Source organism: Protopterus annectens, chromosome 10.part0 (genome assembly GCF_019279795.1).
Source record: "Protopterus annectens isolate FY-2018-M chromosome 10.part0, PAN1.0, whole genome shotgun sequence".
Taxonomy (NCBI): domain Eukaryota; kingdom Metazoa; phylum Chordata; order Ceratodontiformes; family Protopteridae; genus Protopterus; species Protopterus annectens.
Window position 1 is genome coordinate 109497170 of NC_056744.1, and position 21364 is coordinate 109518533.

General features: G+C 43.9%; 1 protein-coding gene across 2 annotated transcripts in view; it reads left to right on the forward strand.

Moving 5' to 3' along the window:
* The window catches only part of AATK (apoptosis associated tyrosine kinase), a 2480061-nt gene that overhangs the window by 2075886 nt on the left and 382811 nt on the right, over nt 1-21364 (forward strand). The window lies entirely within an intron of this gene.

The following is a 21364-nucleotide window of genomic DNA, read 5'->3' on the forward strand; positions in this document are numbered from 1 at the left end:
ACACAGACTCCAAAATGTTAGTTTTATATAACACTTTTGCCAGCGAAGAATGTAGACTCAAATTGAACACATCAAAAGATTGAGATTTCTTTATATTAAGTGGTAACTTATTCCATAAGAATACTATAATAAGGTTAAGACTTGACCACTAAAGGACGGATAAGGATTTTGCATTTCTACTGTTACTCATGCATTTGAGATTGAAATACAAATAAACTTGTGAGCCGCTGTTGGTGTCCCCGCACCTCCACTGCACACTTACAATATGCCATCTTTATGCAGGCTCAGCATACACTTTGTACAGCTGGAGATAGCATTTTGGTTTTCAACACCAAATACTCATGTGTGAGACCAACCCACTTCCATTTTCCAGAGATAGGACAGCCATCTGTTTGACACTCGATATTGTCTTTCTTGGTCGACTCTTCAGGTGTTGAGTACAGTAGTCCAACACCACTACCCTGAGTCATAGTCAGGGATACACCCTCTTTCTCAGTAGAATTGTCTTACTCAATAGTTTTCTTTTCTTCCCTGTCTTTCTGATGGCTGATATAAACCAGGCTGATTTAATTGCGGCGAAGGCAGTAATGCAAAGAAGTGTAAACAGTGTTTTTTTGCATTGGTTCCTTTGTACAATAAACATGTAGACCTTCTGTTATTTAAGCCCTCACAAGGCTGCAAATTTGAACATGGTGTGCAACACCTAAAAACCCACATTAAAACCTAATTGTGTTAAAATATTGCACTGTAGCTCATTTACAACCATTGGGCCTGCCTTCATTCCTGTATTATAGGTTCATAGGTTCATAGGTTTATACTAGGCTATCTGCCCTAAGGCATTTATAAGCCTAGCCCAAATTATTGTGGCTTACGCCACCCCTTATATGAAAAAATACTGTGCCCATTAGTTTGTTGTGCCTCTGTCCAGCAGTGACCCAGAGATGATTCCCGGGGTAAACCTACGATCTCCCATCCACAGGTCTAGATTTCTCTTGAACAGAGTCAGCGAGGTGCTCTGCCTCACATGGACCGGGATTTTATTCCACAGCATAGGGAGTCTCTGAGTGATAAATCTATCCCTCCAGCATGTCCTATTTATATCCGTGCTAAGGTTTAAGTCGCTTGCTCTAGTGGTTTTGGTGGATTTGGATTTTTGAGGTGGAGCATGTCCATTAATTCCGGGTTGGACATGGCCTTGTATGTCAGGCACATGTCACCTCTGAGCAGACGGTATGCGACTGAATAGAGCTGGAGTTTCTTCAATCTGGCAGCATATGACAGATTTTGGAGTCCCTTTATCCTTTTGGTGAGGAACTTTGGGGTCTCTCCAATTGCTGCAGATGTCGGGTGAGATACATCCCGAATGGGGCATTGTACTCGATCATTGGTCTGATAAGTGAAGAGTACAGGGGAACAATGACCTCACTAGATCTGGATGTGAATCCCTTCATGATCAGGTGGGCAATGTAGAAGGTCTTTCTAACCACTTTAGCAATGTGAGTGTCAAAAGAAAGGCCACTGTCAACCTGGGTCCCCAGGTCCCTGATAACCTCTTCTGTGCTTAGTGGATTGCCACCTATATGGTAGCTTGGGGTTACCTTGTTTTTCCCGAAGGGTATGACTATACATTTTTTGGCGTTTAACTTCAGGCCATGGCTCTGGCCCTCCTATATTCCATGACTCATTAAACAAATTGCTTAGCCATCTGACTCACATTTAGATGTGCCAAGTGGAACCTACCTGTTCATAAAATATAAGATTAATGCTTGACCTGTGAGGCTGAGGCTGTGTAACCTCTCAGGTATTTATATGAGTTAGGGGGTGCAAGGGGGCACAACATTCCCTATGCATTGGATATTGGGGTGGGGGGCTTTGAACCCCATGTAAAATCCTGTTATTGGAAACCTGTCTGGTCTGTCAGGCAAAACCTATGGGACTCAATAGAGGGGGTCAATGACTGATTATAAACTACAATGCTAGGAAACAATAGCTGCCATGTCGGTCTGTTTTGTTGGAAGCAATATATGCACATAGAGGACTCAGTGTGCTTGCTATTTAAGTACCTGTTTTGGTCTGAGAACTGTGACCTGATGACTTGTTCAGAGCTAAAAGCATTAAGGTGCCTGCAAATATCCCAAGAACATCAGGCTTGATTGTAAGCTTGATTTTAAGCTCTGTTTTTTAAAGTATAGCTAACTAAACAATCCATTTATGCTGTACTGATGAGGTGACTAAACAGACCAAAACATGCATGCCTACAGCTAGCGGGGTTTGGTTTTATTGTCCAGAATTATCCATAAAGACTTAAAAAGTAAAAATTAAAAAGTCATGGACATTCAGAAGCTATGTAGATGAAACACCGGTGTGTCCTTTAGGAGTCATTAGCATATATTCCATGGCTCTCCACTACGGGAAATGTAAGGTATTACACAGAGAAAATTCTAGCTTGGCTGGGTCTCCTTTGCAGATTTTACTGAATAGTTTGCCTGAGTGGCTTTTTTACCCTTTGGTTTAAAACTAAAATAGTTCAAAGAAGTTTGATAACTCACAGTTCCCCTCAGTCTCATTTACACCAAATGCGAAGGCCTTCCATTCTTGTGTCTTGGGTACTGCTTCTGACTGTCTTCCTCCAGGCCCCATGGTCTCCCTGCCTGGGCTGAGTTGTCTCTCTAAATCTGTTGAATTTTTCTCTTAAATAGGCCTATGCCTGGGTATTAGACTCTTACCTTGTATGACTGTGCTATACAGGCCCTTGCCTGAGTATCACGCTTTTGTTTATATAGCTTTCGTGTACCAGACCCCTACCTGTGTCGGTCTGTAATCCCTCTACACCAAAACACAAACTTCTCTGCTGCTTCCACCTTCCATTCTCTTTCTGGAGAAGTATCTTACTTTGGCACCACTTACAGGCCATCTCATTACATGACAGATTTCCCATATCTCTCTCTGGCTTTCCCTATAAGCAGTTTTATTGAAAAACATTAAACGATAGGTCTTACAACTCCAGTATGTTACAATACACATTGAAAAACATTAAACAATAGGTCTTACAACTCCAGTATGTTACAATACACACACACACACACACACACGTGTATGTATGCCCATATATGAATGTTTATGCTTATAAAACGCCATAGCCTCTGACACAGTAAATGTAGGCAGTAACTCTATATAGAGTGTGACAAAATCAGCACTGAAGTACACCACTGGTGCAACTTACATATGGACACAGTGTGTGAATAAGGAGTTTACTGTTAAACAGTAGCATATTGTGGCAACAGTTGTAAAATGTACACTACCAGTTTTGATGTCTCTGTCAAACATATACAGGTGCAACTTCAGTACTGTGGAAGGAGTCACATTCAATCCAATGGAGCTTAGGAGGTTTGCACTGCATCTTCCAATGGGCGGAGTCTAAGACTTTTGACAGAATCAAATTACGTCCTTACATTTCAAACAAATGTTCATATCTCTAGAACCATAGGGATTATGAAAGAAGTATAAATGGCAAACTCTTCAGTGCAAACTATTTTTATAGTGTTAGAATTCTTTAGGTTCTAGGTCTTAAACCAAAATTTATAAATCACAGTGAATGTGGTAACTATTACATTTTTAATATTTTGTAAACAACTTGCAATATCTCAGCAAGCATTCACATTACACACATACTGTCAGCAGCATTTTAGTCATCTAGCTGAGAGCTTTTATATGAGGCTAAGGAGTTCTGTCTGTGTTACTTGGCTGTTGAGATGTAGAGATATTTAAAAAATGTGAAAATTATATCTATGTAAATTAAAATCATAAAAACAACAGTTTATATCCATCTATCTGCACTAGACAGAGGTCAAATATTAATGCAGTTGAGTTTGCCATTGTGTAAGCTTTAAGATGAACTCTTTTAAAACCTTGGACATAGCATGGTTTTGGAAATATTGATGCAAATATGAACAAGCACTATTTGTCACCTAGAGACTTTACTAGGAGTTAACTGCAGATGCACCTGGAGGCGTCACTCAGTAAGTGAAGTAACTTGCAGGTAGTAAATGGACTTTAAATAAACCATTCCAGAAAAGAATTACACATTAGCTCTTTTAACTTTGCTTCTCTTGTGTCTTTCAAGAATCAGATGTGCAGAATATTAAAAGGGATTATTGGATGTTTGTAACTGGTATTTCATTGTAGCTTTTAAGAAAATAAGACTCAGGGCCAGATTTACGAAAGCTTGCACAGAGTTGTAGAATAGTGTAAGACGTCAAACAGGCAGTATGTCTGCCGTGCGATCCAGGAACAGCAGGCAGGGGAGTGCACGAGAGCTGCCAAAGCTACTCTTGCACGGACAGTGTCATGGTATGCAAATTACCTCATTCGCTGGTGAAAGCTATGCAAATGAGGTAAATTTGTGATCCAGGAAACAATAACCTGTCCGTGGAAGATTAGTGTTATCTGCAGAAATGTACTCCGTTGGTAACAGAGTACCTTTCTGCAAATAGCTAAACGGAGCTATGACAGCTCCAAATAAAGGATGCATACAGTTCAGGAAGCATGCCAATGGCCAAATATAAGGCCATTGGCATTTATAAATGTTTAAAAATATAAAAATATAACTTTTTTTCCCCCTGACCTCCGATGTTTAGGCATAGTGCAGCACTGCGCAAACGTGGGGTGCTTATAAAAACAAGAAAATAATTAAAAAAAAGCCAAAAATAGGCATTTTCACTAAAAAGCTTATTCTGCTATGCAGGTGAATGGCAGGCTGAAGACAACATGGCCACTGAGTAGTGGTTGCTAAGGGGGGGGAAGCTCAGTGTCAGAGATATAACCATGCATTAGTAGGCAATCCTATGCAAATGAGGATAAGGATGGTGAATCCCAATTTTTCCCAGCATGTGAGCCATGCCCCAAGAGTGTAAGCATAGGAGTAGGTGAGTAGTAGAGTAGAATATAGGTGACATCATGAGGGGGTGTGTCAGACAGGCTGTAAGCTAATTGGAGCACAGTGGCTTATGTTTGCTTTGAGTTGCTCAGGTTTGCAAGAAGCGTGCCTACAGTTGTCCTATTTGAAAAACTCAAACCAAAGGTGCACAATGTTAAAAGATAGGAAACTCCTTGCAAACATGCACACAGTGTGTGTGTGCGCGTTTGTGCAGCACTTCCCCCCGGGCGGAAACAGAAAGGCAAAAGGAAGGAAAGGAAGTAGTAGGAAGTTAACCAAGGAGAACAAACAGAGCTGCCAGGTGAAATATATCAGAATCAGCCAATTACACAGGCAGCAGACTAGCCCAGCCCAGCACTTTAAACTCTGCAAACAGCATTCCCCCCTGTTTTTTCCCAAGAATTCTGCAACACTGCAGCATACAAAGAGGGAAAACTTAAAAAGCTTAAGTCAGACAAAATGTTAGGGGCTGCTCTTGCTATCATAAACCAACATGTGCAAGGTGCTGAGGGTGGTGATGTTGTGAATGCTGCTGAGCAACCCACAGTGGGGAGACGGAGAAGAGTGTACAGACCCAGGGTAACCTACCAGGGGCTACATGAGCTGGAGATAGTGGAGTGCTATAGGGTGGACAGAGACCTTCTGCAGCAAATTGTTGAGCTGTGCCGGCCATGCCTCACACACAGAACCAACAGAGGGGAACCCATCCCAGTGGATACCAAGGTATGTGTTAGCATAAGAATTCTAGCTACAGGTACCTTCCAGAGACCAACTGGTGATATGATGGGGATTTCACAGGCATCAGCATCCAGGGTACTCCACCAGATCCTGGATGCCATGTCAGCACATGCTTGTGAGCACGTATATTTTCCCAATTCCTGTGAGGCATTGGCCAGCAATGTGCGTCTTTTCCACCAAATAGCAGAATACCTTGAGGTAGTGAGTTCAATAGACTGCATGCACATATGCATCAAAGCACCACCCAGTGAGCGGGGTAGGGTATACATCAACCGCAAGGGCTTCCCCTCCATCAACTGCAAGGTCGTGTGTGATGCCCAGGGCATAATAATGAATGTATGTGCTGGCTGCCCTGGAAGCTATCATGATTCCCACATCTGGCATCTGAAGCAGCTGTACCAGAGATTTGCCAATGGGGACATCCCTGATGGTCACCTAGTGGGGGATGCTGGATATGCACTGGAGCCCTGGCTGATGACACCCATCAGAAATGCACATACACACCTGAACAAGAACTCTATATTGAGGCACATGCACAAACAAGAAACATAATTGAGTGTGTGTTTAGGATGCTCAAGTCACGGTTCCGGTGCCTGGACACATCTGGTGGAGCCTTGAAATACTCACCAACTACATGTACCCAAATTGGTATGGTATGTGCCATGCTACACAATATGATCCTGCGGAAACAACTGCAGCAGGAACAGCATGGGGCAGGGCCAAACAGCCCCCCATCATTGCCAAGGCCTGCACAGGCACAGCGTGACTTGGAGGAGGAACAACCTGAGCCTGCCCCAGTAGGCAGAAGGAGGCATGCCCAGTATGCCTTGGCCTTGGCAAAGAGGCAACACATAGCACATACACTGACTCAGTAGGAACCCTGGAAATGACACCTCTTTCTGACACGCACATACAGTAAAAGGGATGCCTAACTTGACACTTCCTGTTTTCAAACATGTATAGGGAGTGTACTATGTGCATCCAACATAGGCAGCCCTGCAGCACCACCTGAAGCATGAGTGCCCCATTTTAAGCAATATAAAGCACTGCTAAGCACATTTTACCAGTATTGAGAATATTTAAATACAATTGGGCGTAGCTGCGCACCGCTAACCAGCGCAATGTCGGGCAACGTTGGGCAAGATCGAGCAAAGTCGGGTAAACACGCTCACACTTGCTTTACTGTTCCTTAACCAGTCAGGTCTGCCCAGCAGGAAAATAAAAAGCAATGACAGGGCTCGAACTCAGGATACTGTGCACTATAGTCACAGTACTGAACCACTAAGCCATGACAGCATTTCACTGGCACAGACACAACTTAAGTCACTCACACATACCAGTTGGGGGGGTCACATACCTAACAGTCACAGCCAGCAGGACAATTGTAGACAAACGCAAACACAAACAAATGCTGTATCATGCCCTCTGAAGAGCCATACGAGTAACCTCCCCCCAGGCCTGTGCAAACAGATAACAGCAGGCCAGGCAGTGTGATGTGGGTTGGGTAGGCTATGAAGTCAAAAACTAATATGCATGTAATTGGAAGCTAAGGTCTGTAGTACAGTGGTATGCCTCAAGCCAGTACGATAGGCAACAGTACAGACTGAAATGGAGTACCTGACATAGCAGTGCAGGCCTAGCAAATGTGTATAAGTGTCAGGTGTACCCCTCATCCTATGTACACTCACAGTAACAATCAGGTGTGCCCCCACGGGTAGAAATGTACAAATAATAGCTATCCCCCCTGTATGTAGAAATGCTGATAAGTCTATGCAAATTGACTCATGGAAGCCCTGCAGGCACACCATGCATCCTGTCAATGTACTACACAAAGGTGAGCCTTGAAGTAAAAACCAACTTGATTTTTCACACACATATGGTATATATGCCCAGAGTGGGCATGCTCACACACACAAACAAATTTAGCAAATTTCAGTCAGCAACATACTGAAAGTTCATAATGGGCATGCTCACACACTTAAACAAACAAAGCAAATGTCAGTCAACAACATACTGAAAGGTCATACTGGGCATGCTCACACACCATGTCTGAGTGCAGCAGTGGGCCACACATATCTGGCAGTAGCAGTTCTTAATCCAGACACTTGTCACTTTTCACCAATCCTGCCTTGCGCACACAGTGATATGAAAACAGACCCATATAATATATTGGACCCTTGTCATAATTAAACTATGTACTACAAGTACTAAGTTGTTCAAAGAAAGTGAAAATCCAAAGAAGATCAATAAATCTCCGATCAGTATCATCAAGAAACAATGAGCACTCCTAACATTATCCAAGCCATGTTCTGGCAAAAATATCACCAAAGAGTCCATAGAGAACCATATATGTTCTGAGTCAGTGCAAAGTGTAAATGAATACATATACATGACTGATATTGCCAACATCTTGTCAGACAGGTTCATGCATATTTACCCCCCTCTCACTGACAAAAGGGCCCATTACCATACCTGGAGATTGTGAAAAGCCAGAAATCACATATACAATGGTTAAACAGCTCTATCCAAACCTAAAAACATGGTGTCTGTGGGATGACACGGTGTCCCTGGCTGTGTCATATGTGAACTCCAAAACAAACAGACCCTGCATCTGAACAGTCTGTTGAGACTCACCCTCTGTACAGGATATGAAACTGTTGAATGGGTTACAGCAACAGGTGCACAACAGACCATGGGAACTATTGTCTTATAAGCCTAATAAGCCTGATCTGCTAGGCCATGGAGTCCATCATTATGGAACTCATAAACAGAGCTATTGGAAGCCTACAAACACCCAACCCTACCCATTTTGGTTTGGTCAGGAGCAGATCATGGCCCCTAAACCTGCTAGACAGTTTTCAAGGCAGTTACCCAGGACATACATCAATGAAATGAGCTCCACATGGCCTGCATAGACCTTGAAAAGCCCTTTTCCAACATCCCACACACGTGGTGTATCCACAAAGTCAACAACCTGTGCATAAACACGTATGTCATCTGATGGATTGCCAACTGGGGCACAGATAGATCCCACAAGGTAAGAATTGTGGTCTCCCTGTTGGACTGTGAGCTGGTAACAACTGCTGTCCCCCATGGCTCAGTCCTGGGACTCCTCCTGTCTAGTGTATACTTTTCAGAAGTACAGTCAAACACACAAGGGCTATGGTTAGCAAAGTTTGTGGATGACTGCAAAAAGGTTGTCATAATCGATGTTTGGGACAACAGAGACATCCTTAAAAAGGGTCTCAGTCAGACAGATGTGGTGTCAAAATTATGGCCTCGAGCTACAGTCATACAAATACCACATGGGTGACAACACCCTAAATATGGAGGTAATAATACGGGATCTATGGACACGTGGATAGTCATCTCTACGTCTAGAAACACATTCACAAAGTGGTTAGAAAATCATGCTATGTGTTCCCACAAATTGCCAAGGTCTTTGCATGTAGGTCAAAGGAGGTTCCCTCTACTCATCAGTCATCAGACCTATCAGAGAGTATCACGGCACACTTGCGATGAATCTGACTAGGCACCTTCAGCAGCTGGAAAAACCACTGAAGTACCTTAACAAGAGGATTACTGGCCTCAGACAGTTGACCCATGCAACAAGACTGAAGTTAACTCAGTCTGTACTCTGTTGCATACTGTCTACTCAGCCAATCTCTGCCCAACAGACAGGTCTATGTCCAATGCAGAACAGATGTACATGTTCTATCTGAAGTAAACCCAAGCTCACTGTGCCACATGCTCTAGTGATATCATCATCACAACAATAAATAGAACATGTTGGAGGGATACATTACTAACTCACAGACTTCCCTTGCTTTGGAACAGGCTCCCAACTGACATTAAGCTGAGTCCCTCACTTACACTCTTCTAGAGGAGCCTTGATGAGTGTATGTGAAACTGAACTGTCACACCATGGATCACTACATCAGCTCTACTAGACAGAGGCCTAGGGAACTAACCCCATGTGTGGTGATAGCTGCACACTCTGGCCATACTAATATATACCTTCAGGCAGATAGCCTATTACCTACCTATGTACCTATATATATGTAGGGGGAACACAGTATAATAAGCCAAAGATGGATGGGCAGAGATGTGTGTAAGAGGGTGACCATGACAGGGAGCCATCCAGGACTGTCCCACCCAGCACACATCCCAATGGCACAAAAGACATGAGGTGCACATCTCACCCACTGTACATAATAGCCACCAGTATCTGTAAGCATTACAGTGTATGTGGTCCATGTGCCTGCTGTACAACATGACTGTACAATGAAGTACACATCTTCTATCTGTAGACATGTACCTGTCACATAGGTTCATAGGTATGTAGTAGACTATCTTCACGAAGGCATATATTAGCCTAGGCAAGTTGTGCAGCTTTCACCACCCCATTGGGTAGTCTCCTAAGCCCTAGTTCTAATAGTCTGTACCCTAAGCCCCTTTCTAGTGGGGCTGCTGATGTGATGCCTGGCTTGAATTGTCTGTTTCCCATCCACTCATCAAGGTTCCTACTAAAGAGTGTCAGCGAGGGGCTCTGTCTGATGTACATTGGGACTCTGTTCCACAGTAAGGCAAGTGTCTGGGATGGTACTCTATCCCACCAGCATGTTGTATTCATTGTTCTGGTGAGGTTCATATCCCTGGAGTGTGTAGTGCGACTCAATTTTGTTATCCGTAGATGGAGCATGTTCAACAGTTATGTGTTGGCTCTGTATGTTAGGCAGAGTGTGCCTCTCAGTAGGCGGTACGCAATGGAGAACAGATTTAGTTTTACCAGTTGTGTTGCATAACACAACTGTTTGAGGCTAGTCATCCTCTTGGTGGGATACCTCTGTGGTCTCTCCAGCTGCTGGATATATTTAGTTGAGTACATCCAAAATGGTGCATTGTACTCAATGATGGGTCTGGTGACTTAAGAGTAGAGGGCCACCACTACCTCTTTTGATCTTGATGCAAACCCTTTGTTGATTAGGTGGGCCACATAATATTTCCTAATCACTTTGGCAACATGGTTGTCAAAGGAAAGATGACTATCTACTCATGTCCCCAGATCCCTTATTACCTTGTCAGTTTTTAGGGGGTAACACCTATGTGGTAGTTTGTGGGTACTTTGCTTTCCCCAATGGGGATTACTATGCATTTTTTCACATTGAACTTGAGGCCATGATTCTGACACCACACATCTGTCTCATAGAGTCCCTTCTGGAGAATATTTGTGTCATCCAGGGAATCTATTATGGCAAACACTTTACATTTCCCAGCAAAATTAGTCAACCACAACCCTCCTGTGTTGGCATGTACTTTTGACAAGTCTATACCAAACAGGAGGGACCCCAGGACTGAACCCTGGGGGACACCAGTTGTTACCGGTGTAGAGTCTGACATGTAGCCAGCAACTCTTAATTTGTGGGATCTATCTGTGAGCCAGTCTGCAATCCATCTTGTGATGTATGGATTCATGCCCAGGTTGGTGAGTTCATCTATGATACCTGACTGGGGAATGGTGTCAAAGGCCTTAGCAAGGTATAGGTAGGCTGTGTGGAGCTCATTTCAATCATCTGTAGCCTGGGTAAGTGTCTCAAAGAAATCCACCCATTTCAGGAGGCGTGATCAGCATTTAATGAAGCCAAACTGGGTGTGCTCAACTGTGTGAAGGTTCCCAATGTCTTTATTGTTGACTTCCATTATGATTGGCTCCATTGCCTTGCAGATCAGACTCGTCAGGCTCATAGAGCATGAATGCCAAGGGTCTTTTGTGGCCCCACCCCTGTGGAGTGGGAAGAATGTTGCTGTGCAACATTCTAGGGTACATATCCTGTAGAGAGGATGTAGAGAAAGGTGTAGATATCCTTGATGAATATGGATACATCCCCACCCTATGTGCTATGATCCAGGTTCTGATGCTGGAAGGTATGGAATGAGTAGTATCCTGGTAGTGCTGGTGTGGTCTCTGGAGCCTTGAACTAGGTTTCTGTTACTGCACAGATATCAGTATTCTCCATACTGAGAAGTGCCTCGTGTGTGTGCATTTGGAGGCTGAGACTTCTGGCAATAAGTAGCATTTAGCTCACTTTGTGGTTATTTGTGTTGCTTACGGGGTTTGGTTTGTCCTGAGTGACCGGTGTTCCACACCTGAAGTCAATGCCTCATTGGTCCGATCCAACCATAAGCTAATTACCCTACATGTCCACATTTTGCCCCCACCCCCCATTAAGGAAACCATGTTAAAACATTTCTACAAAGCCAAATTCATGCTTCTTAAGACAGAAGTGGTGAACTTCATGACACCCATGCAGATAGACAATACAGTTACGACTACTGAATCCTATGCAATTGCACTTTATAAGCACTTACATGAGTGCATGGATCGTGCTATCCCAAACAGAACCAAGACCCTATCCTCCAAGAAAAGGAAGTCAATCTGGTGGTCCCCTGCCATAAACAAACTGTACAACAGAAGGAAGAAACTGTTGCAAAAGAGGGTAAAATGCCATGAGTAGAGGAGCTCCCTGGTCAGCCTCAGTAAGAAGCTGTGATCCCTGATAAAATCCTCCAAAGCTAGTTATGAAAACAAAATCACCACAGATTCTAAAGACAACCACAAAGCATTCTATAGCTATGCCAAGAATCTCAATGGCAACACTCAGATCTGCTCTGAGTTACAGCACAATGGCACTAAACATACAGACCCAACTGATATAACCAACATCCTGGCAGATAGGTTCAGTGCTAACTTTACCCCCTCTCACCCATGAAAGACCCCATCTCTATACTGGAAGAATGCAAAGTTGCTGTCATCATGGCTGCACAGGTAAAAACCACACTCTCCAAAGCCAGGAACACAGCATCCATGGGACCAGACAACATCCCAGGCTGCATTCTACATGAACTACAGAACGAACTGGCACCACACCTAAGTATCATGTTCAATCATAGCCTCACCTCAGGCTTTGTGCCTGCTGAATGATGATGGTTATCCCACTACAGAAGGGGGGAGTCACCACGGACCCTAGGAACTAGCACCCCATTAGCCTGATGAACCTGGTCTGCAATGCCATGGAATGTATCATCATGGAATTTATAAACAAAAACATTGGTAATCTCCAAACTCTGGACGACAACCAGTTCGGGTTTGTAAAAGGCAGATCATGTCTCCTAAACTGGATAGACTTCTTTGAGGCAGTCACCAAAGACGGAGACAAGGGTAAGGTGGTTCACACAGCCTATCTAGATCTTGCCAAGGCTTTCGACACCACACCATCCACCACTCTGGAATTATAGATAAACTCACTAAACTAGGTATAAATCCCTATGTCACAAGATGGGTTGCCAACTGGCTCACTGACAGAACCCACACTGTGAAAGTAGCAGACTCCAAATCCGACTTCAGACCAGTGACAAGTGGAGTACCACAGGGTTCAGTCCTGTGTCCTGTCCTGTTTGGTATTTACTTCCCTGAGGTACAGGCTAACACAGAAGGTCTTTGGCTAATGAAGTTTGCAGATGACTGCAAACTAGGAGCCATAATCAAAACTACTAATGATGTGGACATCCTACAAAAGGGCCTCACTTAGACAAATGCCTGGTGTCAAAGCCATGGCCTCAAGATCAATGCCAAAAAGTGCATTGTCATCCCCTTTGGTAAAAACTTTGTACCCATGAACTACAACATAGGCAGTAGTATACTTAACACCGAAAGTGTGATAAGAGACCTTGGGACACAGGTGGACAGTAGTCTCTTCTTTGATAATCACATCGACACAGTAGTCAGGAAATCCCTCTACGTGGCACACCTCATCACAAAATGTTTTCTCATGCAGAAAAAAAGAGGTCATTGTTCCCCTCTACTCATCACTCATTAGATCCATTATAGAGTACAACGCCCCTTTTGGTATGTACCTCACAAGACATTTGCAACAACTGGAGAGGCCGCAGAAATACCTCACAAAGAGGATTACTGGCCTCAAACACATGCCCTACACAGACCATCTCAAAACACTCCAGCTTTACTCTGTCGCATATAGCCTACTCAGAGGTGATCTCTGCCTAACATACAAAGCCATGTCAAACACAGAGCTGTTGGACATGCTCCACTTAAAGAAATCCCAATCCCTCAGAGCTACACACTCTAGGGACCTAAACCTTGTCACCACAATAAACAGAACATGCCGGAGGGATAGATTCCTGTCCCAGAGACTTCCCATACTCCAGAATAAACTACCTATCTATATCAAACAAAGTTCCTCATTAGCACTCTTCAAGAAAAATCTTGATGATTGGAAAGGAAATAGGAAATTTACCCCGGGGATCACTTCTGTGTCTCTGCTCGACAGTGGAACAGGAAAATAAATTTCTTGGGTGGCAAAAGCCAGGGTACCTTTTTGGCTGGGCTTGTATATCCCCCAGGGCCAATAGCCTAGTACCTACTTATGAACCTATGAACCTTTGAGACTTGCCTTAAAAAGGTAATATGGGGACAGCAAGAGCCTTGGCCAGTATTCAGAAGCATAGGGGCGACAGGTGCATACCATCTGTAGTGAAGCAACAAGGCTCGTCTATCATGTCATCACAGGCTGACAGAGACTGGATCCCCTTTGAATGACACCAGAAGTTCAGCCAATTGTTGAAGTTTATCGTCTTTCTGTTATATTGTAGTATCATGTAAGTGAAGGTAAGATGCTACTCAAGGTCATGGTCATACCAGCCTGGGCTACATGATCATAGAGCTACTATATATCTCTTGTCGTGTTGTCCTGGGAGGTATGTCTCAGATCATTCACACTGACATATACAAAGAACACATCATGTATGTACCTGTTCTGGAGTGATGTAAGTGCTTGTGTTATGTGGCGGATCATAGCACCTGACAGACAACTGACAGTAACCTTCCCCTTGTCCAGCCGAGTGAGTGGAAAATCTGTGTGCCTGACTATAAAGTCACCTATTACTAGTCTGTTGGGTATGTTGTTTTGCCTTAGGGCCTGTTGTGAGGCACACTGCTTTTGTGTATTATGTGTTTTCTGGCGTGTGTTTGGAGGTGCATGTTGCTTGCTTGTCTGCTTAGGGGGACACTCTCTCTTTTTCAGAGTAATATTTGTATGGTAATGTGTATTTATGTGTGTGTTTTGCTGGTGCTTATATTGTAGGTCTATGTGAGACAATTAGTGTTGTGTTTGTATGACCTTACTCCTCCTGACTGTATTGTCCAGTATTGGATTGACAGAGCTTAGCCACTGGTTTGACCCTGTGTGTGCCAGCATGTGGTGCATTAAACCATATATGATATGGTCATGGCCTATGCATACAATACACTCACAATACACGTAGTATGATAAGCCTGCTGAGGTTAGCAAATGTGAAAAAAAACTTTAGGCAAACTGTCAGCAAGTAATGTCTGTATTGCACCCTGTAACTCCATATTGCTTGCTGAAGTGTAAAGACATACTTAGTTTGGATTAAGAACCCCACACTTGCCAATTGTGTGTGTGTGTATGTCTGTCTCTCCCTGGGGAGAGAGCAACCTTTTTGGAGATTGCTCACACCCCTTAAAAGTGGTATACTCATCTTTGTCAAGTCTGATGATGTCACCATCCTACAAATATACCTGTGGAAAGGTGAAATCCCAGTAATGTATATAGCATGTCATGTAAATGTGTACTGCTGTAGTATCATAATGTAGCTAGGTAGGGTTTGAATCCTGTACTTGCCAACTTTGAGTGTGTGTGTCTCTCTGGGGAGGAACAACCTTTTTGGAGAATACTCACACCCCTTAAAAGTGGTATAATCATCTTTGGCAAGTTTGATGATGTCACCATCCTACAAATATACCTGTGGTAAGGTGAAATCTCAATAATGTATATAGTGTGTCCTGTAAATACATACTGCTGTAGTATCACAATGCAGTTAGGTAGGGGATTGAATTCTCCACTTGCCAACTGTGTGTGAGTGTGTGTGTGTCTCCCTGGGGAGGAGCAACCTTTTTGGAGACTACTCACACCCCTTAAAAGTGGTATACTCATCTTTGACAAGTCTGATGATGTCACCATCCTACAAATATACCTGTGGAAAGGTGAAACCCCAGTAATGTGTATAGCGCGTCGTGTAAATGCATACTGCTGAAGTAATGTACTTAGGAAGGAGTTTGAATCTCGCACTTGCTGACTGTGTGTGTGTTCCAGGTGTGTGACACCGTTGGTCAATGTGGAGTGGGTTTTGATTTTTCTAGTGTATGACATATCACAATGACAACTGTATGTGCATTACACATGTAAGGTAGCTGTGGGGCAAAGCCATATACATACATGTGACCTCAATTATTTCATAGGTGGGTACAATACTTTCTCCATGAACGCATCTGTTATCTTTGCCAGAGCGTGCTGGCACTTTCCAGACCTTGGGTCACTTCTGTATGCTAGTGACAAGCTTAGCCACTGCAATGATCCCTGGGCTACGTCTTCTGTTTCACATCCACTCATCACGGTTTCTATTGAAGAGTTTGAGTGAGGGTTTATGCTAGAGGTATATTTGAATCGTGTTCCAAAGCAAGCAAAGTCTGGCAAAGATGACTAATCATCATAGGTGTGCAACAACCTCTGTGGATCTGCATGCAAACCCTTTATTGCTTATGTGCTCCACAGAGGGATTTCCAAAACCCTTTGGTAATGTGATTATCAAAGGAGAGATGACTAAACACCTGGCTCTATGTATACATTAGTACCTGTTCCACATTTTGGGGGCTACTATCTATGTTGTACTCTGGGGATACTTTGTTTTCTAAAAGTGAATAACTATGCTTTCTTTGGCTTATAGCTTTACAGCATGAGTTTGACACCAGGTATCTGTCTCTATGATACCCTTTTGGAGGATATGTGTTTGTCATCTGGAGAATAAAGTATAGCCCACAGTATGCATTTTCATCAAACAAGGGCAGACATATCCTTACTGTGTTTGCTTGTACCTAAGAAAGCTATATGCCAAACAGGAGTGGTCCCAGGACTGAGTGCAGGTGAATACCACTTGTTACTGGCATAGAATTGAACATGGGGGCTGCATATGTTACTGTGTGTCCTCCATCTGTGTGTCAGTTGTCAATCCATCATCTAACAATCATTTATGGTCAGTCTGTTGATGTTATGTATACCAGAATGTGGGATGGGTATGAATTGCTGGTGAGCTATAGCTTGGCTGTGTGGACCTCCCCTCCCTCACCTATATCCTTGTTAACTGGTTTGAAGTCTACTAGGTGTAGGAGCCATGAGCTGGCCTTTAGAGAACCTAAGTGGGTATGGTGCAGTGTTTGCAGGTTCATAATATCTCTGTTAATGAGTTCCATAATGCTGTGCTCCATAGGCTTCCCGATAACATTTGTCTGGCTTATAGGGTGAGATTTTCCAGGATCTGTTGTAGTTCTACCCTTAATCAATTTATGTTAACATTTGCACTAGGTGTGATGATGGTGGACAGGTTTAGGAATAAGCCCAGGTATGAAGGTTAGTAGACCAAGCCAGATAGGCAGGATTAAATTGGTTTGTACATGTGCTGAGGAGGGATGCAGAGTATGTTGTGAAATAGATGCTAAGGATGAAGCCGCCAGGTAACAGGAAAAGAGGAATGCCTAAGATGAGGTTTATGGCTGTGGTGAGAGAGGACATGCAGGTGGATGGTGTGACAGTGCAAGATGCAGAGGGCAGGAAGAAATGGAAACAGATGATCTACTGTGGCGACCCCGAATGGGAGCATCCGAAAGGAGAAGAAGAAGTTGTAGCTCAACCCTTGTGGACTGTGAACACCATTACCGTGCATCATTCCACAAGTATGTAACCTGTATAGAGGCTGCATCTGAACAGAGTGTTTAGGTGAGTGGTGACTTCATATGTCAGCTTGTGTATGACACAGCCAGGGACACTGTCCAGTACCATTGCCACTGTGGTTTGGCCTTGGTAAAGAGATGTTTTAACTAGAGTGCTTGTGAATCATCAGGTTTTACATTCTTCAGGTCTGGAAATGTGGCCCTTGAGTAACGACAGGGTGGTGAAATCCACATTCAAACTGTCTGACAAGAAATTGGTAATGTCAGTCAGATATGTGTACTTTGTGACCATTTACATTAACTGTGACCCGATCTGAGATTTCCCCTGTAAATTATACACAACACGAGGTGGCACAGGTTTCATCATATGCACAGGGTGAGTTGTTGGTTTGCCAGAGGCCTACACTGAGCCATACAATCGACATGTGTGTGTGAGGGCCATGAGTACTGTTATGGGCCAATGTTGATGTAATGTGTGCTGGTATGTGTTTGCCATAGGTTTCTGGTTTATGCGTGTGTGTCTGCATGCACACAGTTCCACCATGTGGCTGCCATATACGGGGATTTGTAAGATAGCTACAGACTGTACCTGGCAGGCTTTACAGATCACCATCTCCGGCCACGCATACGGAACCTGTGCCTGGCAGGGGTGCTGCAGAGAGTATCAGGTACTAATCCAGATTGGGTACTATCCAAAGAGATTGACATATGTCCACTGCTGGGACTGGCCAGAGCCACATGCATGTGGTCTGCTAGGATGGTCTATGGACAGCCCCCCCAGCATTGCTGGGGCTGGTACTGGCACCACAGGAGCGGCTGTGACTTGCTGGACGTCCACGGCTACCTCCAGCTGCTGATGTTGCTGGCATACGTCCACATCGACGTCTCAACTATCCCGCACTGTCCTGACACATGGACATGACATTGTGGAGAACATCCAATGTCTCACCCCAATGTCTATCAATGACCTCAGTGTAGTTATGTATGGCACCTGCTAGGTCATGGTTACTGTCATTTACAGAGGTGTAATGAGCCCTCTTTCCCCTTAGCCCCTGTCTGGTGTACCGTTCCATTCGTGTCTGTGCCTCCATGACAGCCTGGAACATGCGTGTGGTAGAAAGAGGTGTGGCACGTCTGCCAGGGGCATGATGACTAGCAGTGCTCTAATGAGAACTGCTGTGCATCTGCCTATGTGGTACAATTCCAGACATCTGGCTATGGCTGCTGCATCCTGATACATGTGCCATAGATACCACATTGTATTGGCCAGTGCCAACCGTACGCTGTCCCTCAGCTAAGGGCAATGGTGATGATGGATGTACAGGCAGTATGACTGTGTGCATTGATGGGGTGGAGACTTGTGTACTGTCAATTGGTGGCTCAACAACAGACCCTGACAAACCTGCCTGTGGCTAAACACACCTATCCTCATCATCACTGTCTGTCTCAGTGACATCAGGTTCCCTGCTGTACTGAACCAGCCCCACCTCGACATCTGTGAGAGGAAAACACGAAACACAGTTTAAGACCTGAACATGACTTCAGACCACATGCACACATGCGCACATGCACACGTGCGCACTTGCACACATGCGCACATGCACCCATGCACACACACAAAACTACACTCATCCCTAAAGCAGACACACACAACACCAGCAATCACAGAACATACACAATAGCAGGTGATGGTGGGGTACAGTATCACAAGCAAAACAGTCATATCACACATGTCAGCATGCAGGATATGTGTTGCTCAACAGCATGCAGTGTAGTCAGTCCTTGTTACTAGCAGTATACATGGCTTTGATGCATGTGTTTTGTTATTAGGTGATGGCCCTCCCCCTGGAACACAGTGCATACATGGACACAACATTGCTGTGCAGGTATTCATAACCATGTAATGTACTGTGCACCATAACTCACAGGTGTACATACCATTGCTGGATGTGTATCTGTGTGTCAGATAGGTATCCAGTGCTGATTACAGCCTCTGTGAATTTAGCAAATAATTGTGGACACATTTTTAGCACATGCATGAAGAGTATTCACACAACATCGTCCGTGGTGCATGGATAATTGATGGAATACCATTCGACCACATACCCAATGTACGGCACTTATGGTGAGTGTAGATTATATTGTGGACATGCCAGTCTCATCCATGACATGGCATGCTAAAACACAACTGCATATTTAAACACTACACATACTCAATATGTGTCATATGACCTAGCCACTCAATAGCATCACAAGACATATGTGTGTCAGTTGTGCAAATGGTGAATGGTATGCATACTGTTTAGAGGTGCATATGTGTGCACACACGCATCATTATGGTGTGTAGCAATGATAGCTATATGTAGTACTGTGGTTACAATAACCGAATTGGGTATAGTACCATAGGCCATCATTATGAAGCATCAAGTGGTCACTCAAGACTACAAATGTTTCACAAACCAGCACTAATCATGCTGTGCTGGAACTGTACTTCCTTGGCTAAATTCACCATTTCACAACCAGTTGTTACATGAGTTTGTAAGGATGCCAATAAGGAGCATTCCCTGACATGAATGTGTAGTGTGTTGCAGAGTGTTTAAATGCCCCAGGATAGGCCTCTACCCCTCAGGTATATTATGTGTAATGTGTGGATGAGATTTTGGATACTGGATTGTCTTTACAGAGGGTTTGGGAACCCTTTATTTGTAGCATGTTAAAATGCTCTGTGTATGACATAGATGTGTATGTTATGTGCATGTTGAGTATCAGCTGTGCCTATCCAATGGTCACTACAGTCTAGCCACATTTGTTTGAGATGGTATGGGTATTGCATGTGTTTGAGGCAGCTAATCACATTAGTGAGATGTGCGTGCTCTTAGACCAAACATGCACAGCATGCATTATGGGTAGGTGTGTTACATGTATACATGGCCTACACTTAACTATGACATGCACTTTTTATTTACAATAATAAATGTAGAACACACTCACCTGCATCTGTCCGCTGCCTTGATGTCACCCCAGAGGGACCTACATAGAGATGAGACAGTTTGTCAGTGGCCACAACTGTGGCATTGCTACTGTGTGTTTGCAATCTTACAGTACAACAACAGTTTACATTCACATGGTTACAGATTATGTTCCAAATGATCAGTATTGCACAACAACAGGCTCTACATCTTTGAACGACACACTCCACATCTCACATATGCATGATCTACCTATAGAGATAACAGTAGTCTACAGATATGCCATGTTACCTGCATGCTCCATGTGTGCTTGCTGGGTGGCTCCAACCTCCATCATGGTGTATGTCTGCTGCTGTTGTTGTTGGGCAGGTGCCACGAGGCTCAGGAGCAGCTCCTCCACTCTGGTGAGGAGGGATGGATATTAACACCACCTCCTGCTGCAAGCTGTTGTCTATGCACATCAGCGGCACGCTGACAGACATGTCTGAGAAGATCACTGCAGTGATGGCATACCTGCTCATATGTCTGGTTATGCAGGCCTACCTCATTGACCCTGCGAACAGCATCTTGCCACATTGTAGTATGCTCCTGCTGGTCCTGTCTGGTTCATGAGAACATGAGATGGTAGTGCTGAATCATACTGCTAGTAATGATATCATCTTCAACACTACTGTAACTGGGGTTCCTGCGATGGGCCATGATCCCTGGAAGACATAAATACAAAAATATGTCTGAGCAAGTCATATGGCACATTTAACATTATACAATACAGATATCACTGAACTGCCATATATAGCAACCTATAAGCTAACCAAAAGTGAAACACTGTAACTGCCACTTATCACTGCTCACCCCACAACTGCTTGAAAGTGCTTTGCTCACTCTCTATCTAATGAA